Genomic DNA, 16170 nt, shown 5'->3' with positions numbered 1-16170 from the left:
AAAATGTTAAACGAGTATAAGAAAGATGTTGCTTATGTATATGAGAAATGTATAATCTGTATGAAATAAAAGTAGGCATCAAAACCTATATCTGAAAAAATGAAATCATGTATTTGAAAAATGGTAAACGTGTATATGAAGAAAAAAAACTTATCTATATGGAAAATCTAGAATCTGTATGACAAAAAAGTAGACATCAAGGCATATATTTGAAAAAAAAGTTAATAATGTATTTGAAGAATGTTAAATGTGTATAAGTAAAATATATCTTATATATATATTAAAACCATATAATATGTATGAAAAAGTAGACATCAAAACATATATATGAAAAAATATCAATCCCGTATTTGAAATATGTTAAATGGGTATAAAAAATGCTCCTACTATATACAAAAATGTACAATATTTATGAAAAAAGGAAGACCTTAAAACATATGTTTAACAAAAATGTTACTCATGTATTAAAACAATGATAAATGTGTATAAAAATGCTCCTATTCTATATGGAAAATCGACAATGTGTTTGAAAGAAGTAAAAACCAAAGAAAATCAAAGACAAAAAGAAAAGGAAACAGAAAAAAAACTGGAGAAGCAGATGCAAAACAAATAAAACCAAAGTGAAATCAAGAATAAACAAACAAAATAGAAGAAAAAAATAAAAGGAAAAGGGACTGACGCAAAATAGTGGAACAATGTGAAAACCGATAAAAACGAAAAAGAAGCAAAGAAAACTAAAGGAGAAAACAAAAACTAAAAGGTTGATACAAAATAGTGAACACAGTAAAAAAAATGGCAAAAAAGAACACGTGGAGGTGCGCCCAGTGTGGGAACACATTTATTTTTCTTTATTTCTTTTTGGGGTGTTTTTAGTTTTTTTTTGGGGGGGGTGGTTTTCCTAGGATTTTGTGACTTTTTTTTACATTTTTTGTCGTAAAGCACAGTTGTGTTTCAGCATGAAGTACATATGTGTCTTTCATAGTTCTATTTTCCGAAAAGTGGAAATCACAGTTACTTTCATATGAAGCGCATTTATCTTTCTTCACAGGTAAAAGGCATAATTGTACTTTCCGGAAAGTGAAAAGGCAATGATGCTTCCATATGAAGGACATTTGTACTGTTCAAAAGTAATAAATCACGGTTGCCACTGCTTCAAGTCCTTCGATGTCATTGCTTCAAATACAATAATGGCCGCTTTGGATTGACATTTGTACTATCCACGCAAATCTTTCATGTAGTTCTTCCATTGCCGGTACATGCAATCAACTAAACTGAGCATACCTAAAAAATCTCTTGATGCTCCAATTGCCAACAGTTTTTATGTGTCCTCCACACTTGGTTCTCTCAGGTACTCTGGTCCAATCACCTTCACCATGGCGCGTGCAAATTGCTTTGTAGTGTCCAAGCATGTGGTTTTTCCCATCGAATTTCAGTATCAGTGACATCTGTGGTCTTACTACAAGCAAGCATCCTAAGAGCAACCATGCATTTCTGTAGAGGAGAGAAGGAAAGTGGCCCGCAACAATTCTTCCTCAGCTTGAACTAGTCATTAGCCTCTTCCACGACATTCACTACATGGAGAACAAATCTCTACTCATCTGCAAGTGACGTCGAAAGAAACCTTCATGGTATGTTGGGTCATATATGAAGTAGCGCGTGTATAAGAGTCGTGAGCACGATCCTATCCTGGAGAATAACTCTCCTGCCCTTTATCGAACCCTTGAAATTCAGCACATGCTCCTCTTGGTTCTCCAATTCTTCGTGGATGCTCATCATCATCATCATCAACAACATCATCATCGTCATTTTAGCATCCTTCTCTTCTGAATCCAATGAATCAATGAACTCTTTGTATAAGAATTTTCCAAGGTCTATGTTTCCATAGTCGTCATCCAACGATGAATCCATAGGTGACCTAAAAATGACCAAAAGAATAAAAAATACTCGAACAATTCATCAAACACACAGAGCATAAGGTGTATGTGTTGGGGAACGCTGCAGAAAACAAAAAATTTCCTACGGCTTCACCAAGATCCATCTATGAGTTCATCTAGCAACGAGTAATCAGATGCATCTACATACCTTTGTAGATCGCGAGCGGAAGCGTTCAAAGAACGGGGATGATGTAGTCGAACACGACGTCATCCAAATCACCGGAGATCTTAGCGCCGAACGGACGGCACCTCCGTGTTCAACACACGTACGGTTAGCGTAACGTCTCCTTCTTCTTGATCCAGCAAGGGGGAGGGAGAGGTTGAGGAAGATGGCTCCAGCAACAGCACAACGGTGTGGTGATGGTGGAGCTGCAGTACTCCGTCAGGGCTTCGCCAAGCACTATGGAGGAGGAGGAGGAGTTGGAGAGGGAGAAGGAGGCAACCAAAGGCGTCGATGAAGAGCCCTCCTTCCCCCACTATATATAGGGGTGCCTAGGGGTGGCGCCGGCCCTAGGAGATCCAATCTCCTAGGGGGGCGGCGGCCAGGGAGGTTTCCCTCCCCCCAAGGCACCTAAGGGGTGCCTTCCCCTAGTGGGACTATTCCCTCTTAAACACTAGGCGCATGGGCCTATGTTGGGGCTGGTGCCCTTGGCCCATGTAGGCCAAGGCGCACCCCCTACAGCCCATGTGCCCCCCCGGGGCAGGTGGCCCCACCCGGTGGGCCCCCGGGACCCTTCCGGTGGTCTCGGTACAATACCGATAACCCCGAAACTTGTCCCGATGGCCGAAACAGCACTTCCTATATATAATTCTTTACCTCCGGACCATTCCGGAACTCCTCGTGACGTCCGGGATCTCATCCGAGACTCCGAACAACATTCGGGTTACTACATATACATATCCCTACAACCCTAGCGTCACCGAACCTTAAGTGTGTAGACCCTACGGGTTCGGGAGATAGGCAGACATGACCGAGACGACTCTCCGGTCAATAACCAACAGCGGGATCTGGATACCCATGTTGGCTCCCACATGCTCCAGATGATCTCATCGGATGAACCACGATGTCGAGGATTCAATCAACCCCGTATGCAATTCCCTTTGTCAATCGATATGTTACTTGCCCGAGATTCGATCGTCGGTATCCCAATACCTCGTTCAATCTCGTTACCGGCAAGTCACTTTACTCGTACCGTAATGCATGATCCCGTGACCAGAAACTTGGTCACTATGAGCTCATTATGATGATGCATTACCGAGTGGGCCCAATGATACCTCTCCGTCATACGGAGTGACAAATCCCAGTCTTGATCCGTGTCAACCCAACAGACACTTTCGGAGATACCCGTAGTATACCTTTATAGTCACCCAGTTACGTTGTGACGTTTGGTACACCCAAAGTACTCCTACGGTATCCGGGAGTTACACGATCTCATGGTCTAAGGAAAAGATACTTGACATTGGAAAAACTCTAGCAAACGAACTATACGATCTTTATGCTATGTTTAGGATTGGGTCTTGTCCATCACATCATTCTCCTAATGATGTGATCTCGTTATCAATGACATCCAATGTCCATAGTCAGGAAACCATGACTATCTGTCGATCAACGAGCTAGTCAACTAGAGGCTTACTAGGGACATGTTGGTGTCTGTTATTCACACATGTATTACGATTTCCGAATAACACAATTATAGCATGAATAAAGACAATTATCATGAACAAGGAAATATAATAATAATGCTTTTATTATTGCCTCTAGGGCATATTTCCAACAGTCTCCCACTTGCACTAGAGTCAATAATCTAGTTACATTGTGATGAATCGAACACCCATGGAATTCTGGTGTTGATCATGTTTTGCCCTAGGGAGAGGTTTAGTCAACGGATCTGCTATATTCAGGTCCGTATGTACTTTACAAATATCTATGTCTCCATCTTGAACATTTTCACGAATGGAGTTGAAGCGACCCTTGATGTGCCTTATCTTCTTGTGAAACCTGGGCTCCTTGGCAAGTGCAATAGCTCCAGTGTTGTCACAGAAGAGTTTGATTGGCCCCGACGCATTGGGTATGACTCCTAGGTCGGTGATGAACTCCTTCACCCATATTGCTTCATGTGCTGCCTCCGAGGCTGCCATGTACTCCGCTTCACATGTAGATCCCGCCACGACGCTCTGCTTGCAACTGCACCAGCTTACTGCCCCACCATTCAAAATATACACGTATCCGGTTTGTGACTTAGAGTCATCCAGATCTGTGTCGAAGCTAGCGTCGACGTAACCCTTTACGACGAGCTCTTCGTCACCTCCATAAACGAGAAACATTTCCTTAGTCCTTTTCAGGTACTTCAGGATATTCTTGACCGCTGTCCAGTGTTCCTTGCCGGGATTACTTTGGTACCTTCCTACCAAACTTATGGCAAGGTTTACATCAGGTCTGGTACACAGCATGGCATACATAATAGAACCTATGGCTGAGGCATAGGGGATGACACTCATCTCATCTATATCTTCTGCCGTGGTCGGACATTGAGCTGAGCTCAATTTCATACCTTGTAGCACAGGTAAGAACCCCTTCTTAGACTGATCCATATTGAACTTCTTCAATATCTTATCAAGGTATGTGCTTTGTGAAAGACCTATGAGGCGTCTTGATCTATCTCTATAGATCTTGATGCCTAATATATAAGCGGCTTCTCCAAGGTCCTTCATTGAAAAACTCTTATTCAAGTAGGTCTTGATGCTGTCCAAGAGTTATATATCATTTCCCATCAAAAGTATGTCGTCTACATATAGTATGAGAAATGCTACAGAGCTCCCACTCACTTTCTTGTAAACGCAGGCTTCTCCATAAGTCTGCGTAAACCCAAACGCTTTGATCATCTCATCAAAGCGAATGTTCCAACTCCGAGATGCTTGCACCAGCCCATAAATCGAGCGTTGGAGCTTGCACACCTTGTCAGCATTCTTGGGATCGACAAAACCTTCCGTCTGCATCATATACAAATCTTCCTTAAGGAAACCATTAAGGAATGCCGTTTTGACGTCCATTTGCCATATTTCATAATCGTAGAATGCGGCAATTGCTAACATGATTCGGACGGACTTCAGCTTCGCTACCGGTGAGGAAGTCTCATCGTAGTCAACCCCTTGAACTTGTCGATAACCCTTAGCGACAAGCCTAGCTTTATAGATGGTCACATTACCATCCGCGTCTGTCTTCTTCTTAAAGATCCATTTATTTTCTATGGCTCGCCGTTCATCGGGCAAGTCAGTCAAAGTCCATACTTCGTTTTCATACATGGATCCTATCTCGGATTTCATGGCTTCTAGCCATTTGTCGGAATCCGGGCCCGCCATCGCTTCTTCATAGTTCGAAGGTTCACCGTTGTCTAACAACATGATTTCCAAGACAGGGTTGCCGTACCACTCTGGTGCGGAACGTGTCCTTGTGGACCTTCGAATTTCAGTAGGAGCTTGATCAGAAGTATCTTGATCATCATCAATAACTTCCTCTCTAGTCGGTGCAGGCACCTCAGGAACATTTTCTTGAGTTGCGCCATTTTCTGGTTCAAGAGGTAATACTTCATCAAGTTCTACTTTCCTCCCACTTACTTCTTTCGAGAGAAACTCTTTCTCTAGAAAGAATCCATTCTTGGCAACAAAGATCTTGCCTTCGGATCTGAGGTAGAAGGTATACCCAATAGTTTCTTTAGGGTATCCTATGAAGACGCATTTTTCCGACTTGGGTTCGAGCTTTTCAGGTTGAAGTTTCTTGACATAAGCATCACATCCCCAAACTTTTTAGAAACAACAGATTAGGTTTCTTCCCAAACCATAATTCAAACGGTGTCGTCTCAACGGATTTCGACGGAGCCCTATTTAAAGTGAATGCGGCAGTCTCTAAAGCATAGCCCCAAAAAGACAGCGGTAAATCGGTAAGAGACATCATAGATCGCACCATATCTAATAGAGTGCGATTACGACGTTCGGACACACCATTACGCTGAGGTGTTCCAGGCGGCGTGAGTTGTGAAACTATTCCACATTTTCTTAAGTGTGTGCCAAATTCATGACTCAAGTATTCTCCTCCACGATCTGATCGTAGAAACTTGATTTTCCTGTCACGTTGATTCTCAACCTCACTCTGAAATTCCTTGAACTTTTCAAAGGTCTCAGACTTGTGTTTCATTAAGTAGATATACCCATATCTACTCAAATCATCAGTGAGGGTGAGAACATAACGATAGCCACCGCGAGCCTCAACACTCATTGGACCGCACACATCAGTATGTATGATTTCCAATAAGTTGGTTTCTCGCTCCATTGTTCCTGAGAACGGAGTCTTGGTCATCTTACCCATGAGGCATGGTTCGCACGTGTCAAATGATTCATAATCAAGAGACTCTAAAAGTCCATCTGCATGGAGCTTCTTCATGCGTTTGACACCTATGTGACCAAGGCGGCAGTGCCACAAGTATGTGGGACTATCATTATCAACTTTACATCTTTTGGTACTCACACTATGAATATGTGTAGCATTACGCTTGAGATTCATTAAGAATAAACCATTCACCATAGGAGCATGACCATAAAACATATCTCTCATATAAATAGAACAACCATTATTCTCGGATTTAAATGAGTAGCCATCTCGAATTAAACGAGATCCCGATACAATGTTCATGCTCAAAGCTGGCACTAAATAACAATTATTAAGGTTTAAAACTAATCCCGAAGGCAAATATAGAGGTAGCGTGCCGACGGCGATCACATTGACCTTGGAACCATTCCCGACGCGCATCGTCACCTCGTCCTTTGCCAGTCTCCGCTTATTCCGCAGCCCCTGCTTTGAGTTACAAATGTGAGCAACTGCACCAGTATCAAATACCCAGGAGCTACTACGGGTACTAGTAAGGTACACATCAATTACATGTATATCATATATACCTTTTGTTTTGCCGGCCTTCTTGTCCGCTAAGTATTTGGGGCAGTTCCGCTTCCAGTGACCACTTCCCTTGCAATAAAAGCACTCAGTCTCGGGCTTGGGTCCGTTCTTTGGCTTCTTCCCAGCAGCTTGCTTGCCGGGCGCGGCAACTCCCTTGCCGTCCTTCTTGAAGTTCTTTTTACCCTTGCCCTTCTTGAACTTAGTGGTTTTATTGACCATCAACACTTGATGTTCCTTCTTGACTTCTACCTCTGCTGATTTCAGCATTGCAAATACCTCAGGAATGGTCTTTTCCATCCCCTGCATATTGAAGTTCATCACAAAGCTCTTGTAGCTTGGTGGAAGCGACTGGAGGATTCTGTCAATGACCGCATCATCCGGGAGATTAACTCCCAGCTGAGTCAAGCGGTTATGTAACCCAGACATAGTGAGTATGTGCTCACTGACAGAACTATTTTCCTCCATCTTACAGCTAAAGAATTTGTTGGAGACTTCATATCTCTCGACCCGGGCATGAGCTTGAAAAACCATTTTCAGCTCTTCGAACATCTCATATGCTCCATGTCTCTCAAAACGCTTTTGGAGCCCCGGCTCTAAACTGTAAAGCATGCCGCACTGAATGAGGGAGTAGTCATCAGCACGTGTCTGCCAAGCGTTCATAACGTCTTGGTTCTGTGGGACAGGCGGGTCACCTAGCGGTGCTTGTAGGACATAATCTTTCTTGGCAGCTATGAGGATGATCCTCAGGTTCCGGACTCAGTCCGTATAGTTGCTGCCAATGTCTTTCAGCTTGGTTTTCTCTAGGAACGCGTTGAAGTTGAGGACTACATTGGCCATTTGATCTACAAGACATATTGTAAATATTTTAGACTAAGTTCATGATAATAGAGTTCATCTAATCAAATTATTCAATGAACTCCCACTTAGATAGACATCCCTCTGCTAGTCATCTAAGTATAACATGATCCGAGTCAACTAGGCCGTGTCCGATCATCACGTGAGACGGACTAGTCAACGTCGGTGAACATCTTCATGTTGATCGTATCTTCTATACGACTCATGCTCGACCTTTCGGTCTTCTGTGTTCCGAGGCCATGTCTATACACATGCTAGGCTCGTCAAGTCAACCTAAGTGTTTGCATGTGTAAATCTGTCTTACACCCATTGTATGTGAACGTTTGGATCAAACACCCGATCATCACGTGGTGCATTGAAACAACGAACTGTCGCAACGGTGCACAGTTAGGGGGGACACTTTCTTGAAATTATTATGAGGGATCATCTTATTTACTACCGTCGTTCTAAGTAAACAAGATGCAAAACATGATAAACATCACATGCAATCAAATAATAATAGTGACATGATATGGCCAATATCACATAGCTCCATTGATCTCCATCTTGGGGCTCCATGATCATCTTGTCTCCGGCATGACACCATGATCTCCATCATCATGATCTCCATCATCGTGTCTCCATGAAGTTGCTCGCCAACTATTACTACTACTACTATGGCTAACGCATTTAGCAATAAAGTAAAGTAATTTACATGGCGTTTCTCAATGACACGCAGGTCATACAAAAATAAAGACAACTCCTATGGCTCCTGCCGGTTGTCATACTCATCGACATGCAAGTCGTGATTCCTATTATAATAGCATGAACATCTCATACATCACATATATATCGTTCATCATTCATCACAACTTTGGCCATATCATATCACAAAGCACTTGCTGCAAAAACAAGTTAGACGTCCTCTAGTTGTTGTTGCAAGTTTTACGTGGCTGAAATAGGGTTCTAGCAAGAACGTTTTCTTACCTATGTGAAAGCCACAACGTGATTTGTCAACTTCTATTTACCCTTCATAAGGACCCTTTTCATCGAATCCGCTCCAACTAAAGTAGGAGAGACAGACACCCGCCAGCCACCTTATGCAACTAGTGCATGTTCGTCGGTGGAACCGGTCTCACGTAAGCATACGTGTAAGGTTGGTCCGGGCCGCTTCATCCCACAATACCGTTGAAGCAAGATAAGACTAGTAGCGGCAAGAAGGTTGACAACATCTACGCCCACAACAAATTGTGTTCTACTCGCGCAAGAAGAACTACGCATAGACCTAGCTCATGATGCCACTGTTGGGGAACGTTGCAGAAAACAAAAAATTTCCTACGGCTTCACCAAGATTCATCTATGAGTTCATCTAGCAACGAGTAATCAGATGCATCTACATACCTTTGTAGATCGCGAGCGGAAGCGTTCAAAGAACGGGGATGATGTAGTCGAACACAACGTGATCCAAATCACCGGAGATCTTAGCGCCGAACGGACGGCACCTCCGTGTTCAACACACGTACGGTTAGCGTAACGTCTCCTTCTTCTTGATCCAGCAAGGGGGAGGGAGAGGTTGAGTAAGATGGCTCCAGCAACAGCACGACGGTGTGGTGATGGTGGAGCTGCAGTACTCCGTCAGGGCTTCGCCAAGCACTATGGAGGAGGAGGAGGAGTTGGAGAGGGAGAAGGAGGCAACCAAAGGCGTCGATGAAGAGCCCTCCTTCCCCCACTATATATAGGGGTCCCTAGGGGGGGCACCGGCCCTAGGAGATCCAATCTCCTAGGGGGGCGGCGGCCAGGGAGGTTTCCCTCCCCCCCAAGGCACCTAAGGGGTGCCTTCCCCTAGTGGGACTCTTCCCTCTTAACCCTAGGCGCATGGGCCTATGTTGGGGCTGGTGCCCTTGGCCCATGTAGGCCAAGGCGCACCCCCTACAGCCCATGTGGCCCCCCGGGGCAGGTGGCCCCACCCGGTGGGCCCCCGGGACCCTTCCGGTGGTCCCGGTATAATACCGATAACCCCGAAACTTGTCCCGATGGCCGAAACAGCACTTCCTATATATAATTCTTTACCTCCGGACCATTCCGGAACTCCTCGTGACGTCCGGGACTCCGAACAACATTCGGGTTACTACATATACATATCCCTACAACCCTAGCGTCACCGAACCTTAAGTGTGTAGACCCTACGGGTTCGGGAGACAGGCAGACATGACCGAGACGACTCTCCGGTCAATAACCAACAGCGGGATCTGGATACCCATGTTGGCTCCCACATGCTCCACGATGATCTCATCGGATGAACCACGATGTCGAGGATTTAATCAACCCCGTATGCAATTCCCTTTGTCAATCGATATGTTACTTGCCCGAGATTCGATCGTCGGTATCCCAATACCTCGTTCAATCTCGTTACTGGCAAGGCACTTTACTCGTACCGTAATGCATGATCCCGTGACCAGACACTTGGTCACTGTGAGCTCATTATGATGATGCATTACCGAGTGGGCCCAGTGATACCTCTCCGTCATACGGAGTGACAAATCCCGGTCTTGATCCGTGTCAACCCAACAGACACTTTCGGAGATACCCGTAGTATACCTTTACAGTCACCCAGTTACGTTGTGACGTTTGGTACACCCAAAGTACTCCTATGGTATCCGGGAGTTACACGATCTCATGGTCTAAGGAAAAGATACTTGACATTGGAAAAACTCTAGCAAACGAACTATGCGATCTTTATGCTATGTTTAGGATTGGGTCTTGTCCATCACATCATTCTCCTAATGATGTGATCTCGTTATCAATGACATCCAATGTCCATAGTCAGGAAACCATGACTATCTCTCGATCAACGAGCTAGTCAACTAGAGGCTTACTAGGGACATGTTGGTGTCTGTTATTCACACATGTATTACGATTTCCGGATAACACAATTTTAGCATGAATAAAGACAATTATCATGAACAAGGAAATATAATAATAATGCTTTTATTATTGCCTCTAGGGCATATTTCCAACAGTATTTCAGGAGGAATTGCACGAACCAAGGGCAACATGCGATGGAGGCACGACCGTTGGCGTTGTGGGTTGGGGACTAAGTTGAAGCAATTATTGCGGCGGAGCTACAATGGCGGTTGTGTGGACGAGGCAGAGAGAGAGAGAGATAGAGAGAGAGAGGAAGGGGGGTCAAGTAAGGACGGAGATGCCTTCAAAAGATTTGGCACGGCCCTAGCCGTCAGTCCGACGTGACGGGAGGGACGTTCTTATATCCACCCCAATGTATGGATTGAGTATGGGATATGCGGCACTCATATATCCTTCCCGGGCCGCTCGCGCGGGCGGCTCCGGAGGCGAACCCTAGCCCCTGAGCGCACCCCCTTCTCTGTGCCCCCTGGCCACCGCCGCCGCCGGCGCCGGCGGTGGTGGCGGCGCTCGGCCGTCAAAGGCGGCGGGCGAGTTCCGCAAGTCCTGACGGGCCTTCTTCGCGCAGAGAAGGGCGTCTCATGGGCGGCGCGGTGGCGGTTGGATTCCGGTGAGGTGACACACGGCGGGGAGCGCGGTGGAGAGGCGGAGCGCGGTCGCAAGGCGGTGCGGGCGGCTGTCTTCTTCGGGTGACGTGTTGGGAGCCGGAGGTTGCGGTGTGGGGTCCTGGTGGAGGTGGATCTCGGCCAGGTGCGGCGGGCAAGAGCGGCGGCCGGGATTCGCTGCAGTGGCCGGGACGCGCGGCGCGCCTCCTGCTTTCGGCGGGCGTGGCTCGAGGAAGGCGCCCCCTTTTAGGGTGTTGGGGGCGGCGTGGTCTGGATCTTGCTGGAGGCCGGAGCGGGGTCTCGTGCAGGGCGGCTCCAGTGGGCACGTGCGGTCGCGGCGGGCGGCTCGGCGCGCCTGCTCCTTCCCCGCTGAGCCCTGAGCTGCACCAGCGGCATGGATGGCGGCCAGGTGATGGTGTGGCCAGCCCATGCCTATGGGTGAAGTGGATCTGGGTGGCGCTGGAGGTCTGAAGCTGGAGAAGTGTTCCTTCGACCGTGCAGGTGCTGGTTGGTGGTACGCGTGCTCTCGGCCGTGTGAGGGGTCGGTGTTCCGCGGCGGTTGATCACGTTGGCGAGGTGTTGCGGCAGCGGCGGTGTGACCCCAACAGTTGGGCCTAATCTGTTGACAGAGGGTGGAGGTGCGCGACGGTTCGGATGAAAATCCTGCTCATCTTCGGTCGGAGCTGGCGGCGACGGCGCCCGTGGGTGTCGTTTCCCTCCTTGGAGGCGTCGTCGTGGTGTGTCGGCATCTCCCTTTCCTGATCGGGTTGTGGTCTTCGGGCGAAAGCCTTTGGTCCGTTGCAGGACCAGCGATGGCGGCGGTGTGGCGTCGTTCCTCTGTTGAGAGCATCGCAGGTGAAGACTTGGCTTGGGTACTGTTTGTGGTTCTCCGGTGCTTGCCGCTATTCGAGCTGATCTTCATGGGCGCTATGCACGCAGCCGCCGGCGTATCCAAGACGATGGCTTTCACGGGTCCGACTGAGTCCTGCTATCCACTCGCCGTCTCCTCTTAGGCATCCAAGGGTGGGTAGTGCGTTGGCAAGGAGTTTCCGGTTAGAGCTGTTGCTTCGAGGAGGCCGGCATTTGTTGTGACGCGGCTAGATGATTGGTCTAGGACAGGCATTTTGTGTTGTGTTTGTATTTGTCGCGATGGAGTGTGGAGTTCAAGCTATACTTGTTGTTGGCAACAAGTTGTAGTTTCTTGCACAATATTTCTGTCTTCTATAAAAATATGATACGCCTAGACGTACTCTCGAAAAAAAAAGTATGGGATATGCTAGTCAACCGGGCGTTTTGGGCTGAATTTGCGGTTGTGTGGAAAATAAGCGACCGGGTAGAACGTATAGAAAGAGTACGATGGGTCGATTATAGATGCTCTAAAGCTTTGGATTACAATCCAATGGTTCTGACCACATTCAACTGAAGGCAAAAATAACCTGAGGCTACTGTTCACACCGCAGACGAGCTGATATTTGAGAACAGAATAAAAGGCGCAGTACAGAGTACCCATGGATCATAGAAGCTAGATCTCGTAATGGGTGATGTGGATGACGTCCTCGGGCCTGGACGGCGGGTGGGTCTTGTTCCTCATCCGCAGCTGCATGTACTCGTCGTACCGGAACCCCCTGTACCGCGGCGGTTCGCCGACGTCGGCCGCAAAAGCCGGCAGCGGCTCGACCCACTTGTCGCCGTGGAGGTTGAGGAAGAAGGCGATGGAGTGGCGGTGCGCCCCGGGCCTCCTCACCACCCTGTGCGTGGCGCTCTTGAACTTCTTGTTGCTGAGCACCTGCAGGACGTCCCCTACGTTGACGACGATGCTGCCCTCCACGGGCTCTGCGGGGACCCAGCGGCCGTCCTCCCCGAGCACCTCCAGGCCCCCGACGCCGTCCTGCAGGACGAAGGTGATGCAGTTGCCGTCCTCGTGCGCGCTGATGCCGTTGTTCTCGTCGGAGGATGTCGCCGGGAAGTAGCGCAGCGCCGTGAGGAAGTCGAAGCCGCGGTCGGCGTTGTACCCGGCGAGGAAGCCCGGCGGCAGGCCCATGCACTCGCTCAGGATGTCCTGGATGAGCAGCCCCAGGTCGGTGAATTCATTTTCTTTCAGTTTATAAGACAGGGGAAGGTCGATGCAAAGGGGGGGGAAATGGAGTTCTGCCTGTCTCTGTGACACACTCACAATTCATAATTGAAGCAGAGGTTGCTAAGAACTAGAGATACAATCCACAATTGAAGCAGAGCAAGAAAGAAGTAACCTGAATCCGGCAGGCTCGGCGGGGTAGTGGTTGAGCCCGAGCTTGGGGTTGAAGAGGAGCAGGTACTCGTTCTTGTCGGCGGAGTGCGCCGGCTGCCGCGCGTACCCCACCGGGAGCGGCGCGGCGGAGGCGCCCTCGGCGGGCCACACCTTGGCCTTCTCCTCGTCCGGCAGCGCAAAGAACGCCGCCGACAGCTCGAGGGCGCGCGCCATGAGCTCGTGCGGCACGCCGTGGTTCACCGCGCGGAAGAACCCGGTGGCCTGGCACGCCTCGCGCACGGCCCGCGTCGTCGGCGTCTCCCACGGCGAAGAACGGCGCCAGATCCACCACGGGGAGCGCCATGCGCGATGGATTGTTCTCTAGCTTCCTGCTGGATGGTTAAGACGCGATCGTTAGAAAAAATAGCCCTTTACGAATGAAATCCTCACTCCCTTCCCCTGACCCCTCCTCCCCTGAATTTCGATGTGGGCCCCCTGATCGGGGTCGGCCGTCCGCAGAAGACAAACTGAAGATGAGTTTGGTGACAATTTGGAAGCGTATGACCATCGCGGGAATATTTAAGGAGAGGGGTGGTTAGCCAACCGAAGATGCATATATTGCAAAGATAACAATTTGTAAGCGAAAATTTGTCTCGGGTGGCATCTCTTCTCAAGCCCTAGAAGATTGTGTAACGAGCTAGCACTACTATCATACTATGCATCCGCAGCAGAACAGCTGTTCAGGCGTGATAAGCAATTGTATAAAACAATCAGAGAAAACACACACAAATATATAACCAGTTGTGACATGTGTTTGGAATCATAAAACAATTTTTTTGCAACACAAGTTCGACAAATTTATTGTAGCTCTATGCTAGAGCAATTCATTCTATGATTTTCACACAATTCACGGATGGGCAGATTTTTCCTTTTTCATGAAAACCTACAAGAATAAGCTTCTATCCACTAGCCACCACTGACATGAGTGTGCTGGGCGTCCGGGTTACCTTGGGAACAATCATGCTCGGAGAGTAATTACCTTTTGTAATGCTGGTGTGTTGTAACACAAAAAAACTATATTTCTTCTTAATTAATAGATACAGCAAAGCTTTTGCATTCGTCTCAAAAATAAAAAAAACACTGAGCATCATCTAGCTGACCTGTTGGCTATCCGACAGATCTGTACTTCCTTTCCTTGCATGACGACTAGACCCAAAAGGTTATTTTTCAGTCCGCAATGCATAAAAACTTGCTATGGAGGTTCATTCTAATACAGTCGTCCTGGCATCATCTAGCTCATGCCCTGACGACAACATGAAGCTCTGGAACTTGGTCTGGTAGGCGTTCGTGCCACTTTGAATGTGAGTTATGCCGTAGAAAGTTGTCTCAGGGCACTGAGGGAGTCCTGGACTAAACGGTCCTTGGGCGTCCGGCCTGTTAGCCATGGGCCGGACTGATGGGCTGCGAAGATACGAAGACCGAAGACTGCCCCCGTGTCCGGATAGGACTCACCTTGGCGTGAAAGGCAAGCTTGGCGATCGAACATGTAGATTTCTTTCTCTGTAACCGACCTTGTGTAACTCTAGATCGTCCCGGTGTCTATATAAAATAGAGGACTTAGTCCGGAGGAGAGAGACTCATTACCATAGTCATACAGGTTAGACTTTTAAGGTTTAGCCATTACGATCTCGTGGTAGATCAACTCTTGTAATACTCATATTCATCAAGATCAATCAAGCAGGAAGTAGGGTATTACCTCCGTAGAGAGGGCCCGAACCTGGGTAAACATCGTGTCCCCTGTCTCCTGTTACCATCGACCTTAGACGCACAGTTCAGGACCCCCTACCCAAGATCCGCCGGTTTTGACACCGACATTGGTGCTTTCATTGAGAGTTCCACTGCGACGTCGTCAAAAAGGGTCGATGGCTCGCCTTGTTGTCAAGGAAAATATCACCTCCGGAGGTGCCCTGGCCTCAGGCCAAACCCTTCGGCTCAGAGGCTTCGTCATGGCCGCCAGCTCGGCCCTTGGACCGACGATGACCTCTCGGGTCATCGAAAATCGCCTCCGCGTGGATCCCGAATACTCCACCCAGATCAATCCGACGGAGTTATCGTCTTTAAACGAACTCCTAGATCACATTGCCGCCTTGGGGGTCGCTACAGATTACGATCGGATTGGGCTTAGACCCGACCAGAGAGAAATTAAAACTCCGCCGATCACCCACCAGGTAGCGGTAGTCGAGGAGCAAGACCACCCTTCCTCTATCTTGAAGACGAACTATATTCTGATCGCCGATCTTGAAGAGCCGGATACTGAAAGTGCGTTATATCGACTAGAGGGGGGGGTGAATAGGCGATTTTTATGAAAGTCTTCAAAACGTGGAAGTTATGAAGACAAACAGAATAGATAGGCCTTTCACTATGCAGCGGAAGTTAGATTACACTAGACAAGCCATGGTCAAGTATTCAATAGAGTGAAAGCACAGTGACAAAAGCTTCAGTGTAATAAGGATCAGGTAGGAAGAAGTTATGAAGCCAATCAAATCATACAGTTATGTTGTGAAGACAAAAGATAGAGCAAGCATGCAATGGCTTCACAATGTATAACAGTAAGTTGAAGGGAAGTGAAGATGAAACCAGTGACACGTTGAAGACAATGATTTGTTGGACCAGTTCCAGTTGTTGTGACAACTGTACGTC

At 47.7% G+C, this 16170-nt stretch overlaps 1 pseudogene; it reads right to left on the bottom strand.

The window, feature by feature from the left end:
* Positions 1-12584: 12584 nt before the first annotated feature.
* LOC125534345 lies at positions 12585-14001 on the bottom strand (annotated as a pseudogene).
* Between the last annotated feature and the right edge of the window lie 2169 nt (positions 14002-16170).

The sequence above is a fragment of the Triticum urartu genome, chromosome 2, assembly GCF_003073215.2.
Source record: "Triticum urartu cultivar G1812 chromosome 2, Tu2.1, whole genome shotgun sequence".
Taxonomy (NCBI): Eukaryota; Viridiplantae; Streptophyta; class Magnoliopsida; order Poales; family Poaceae; genus Triticum; species Triticum urartu.
This window is presented reverse-complemented; position numbering and strand designations above follow the sequence as displayed.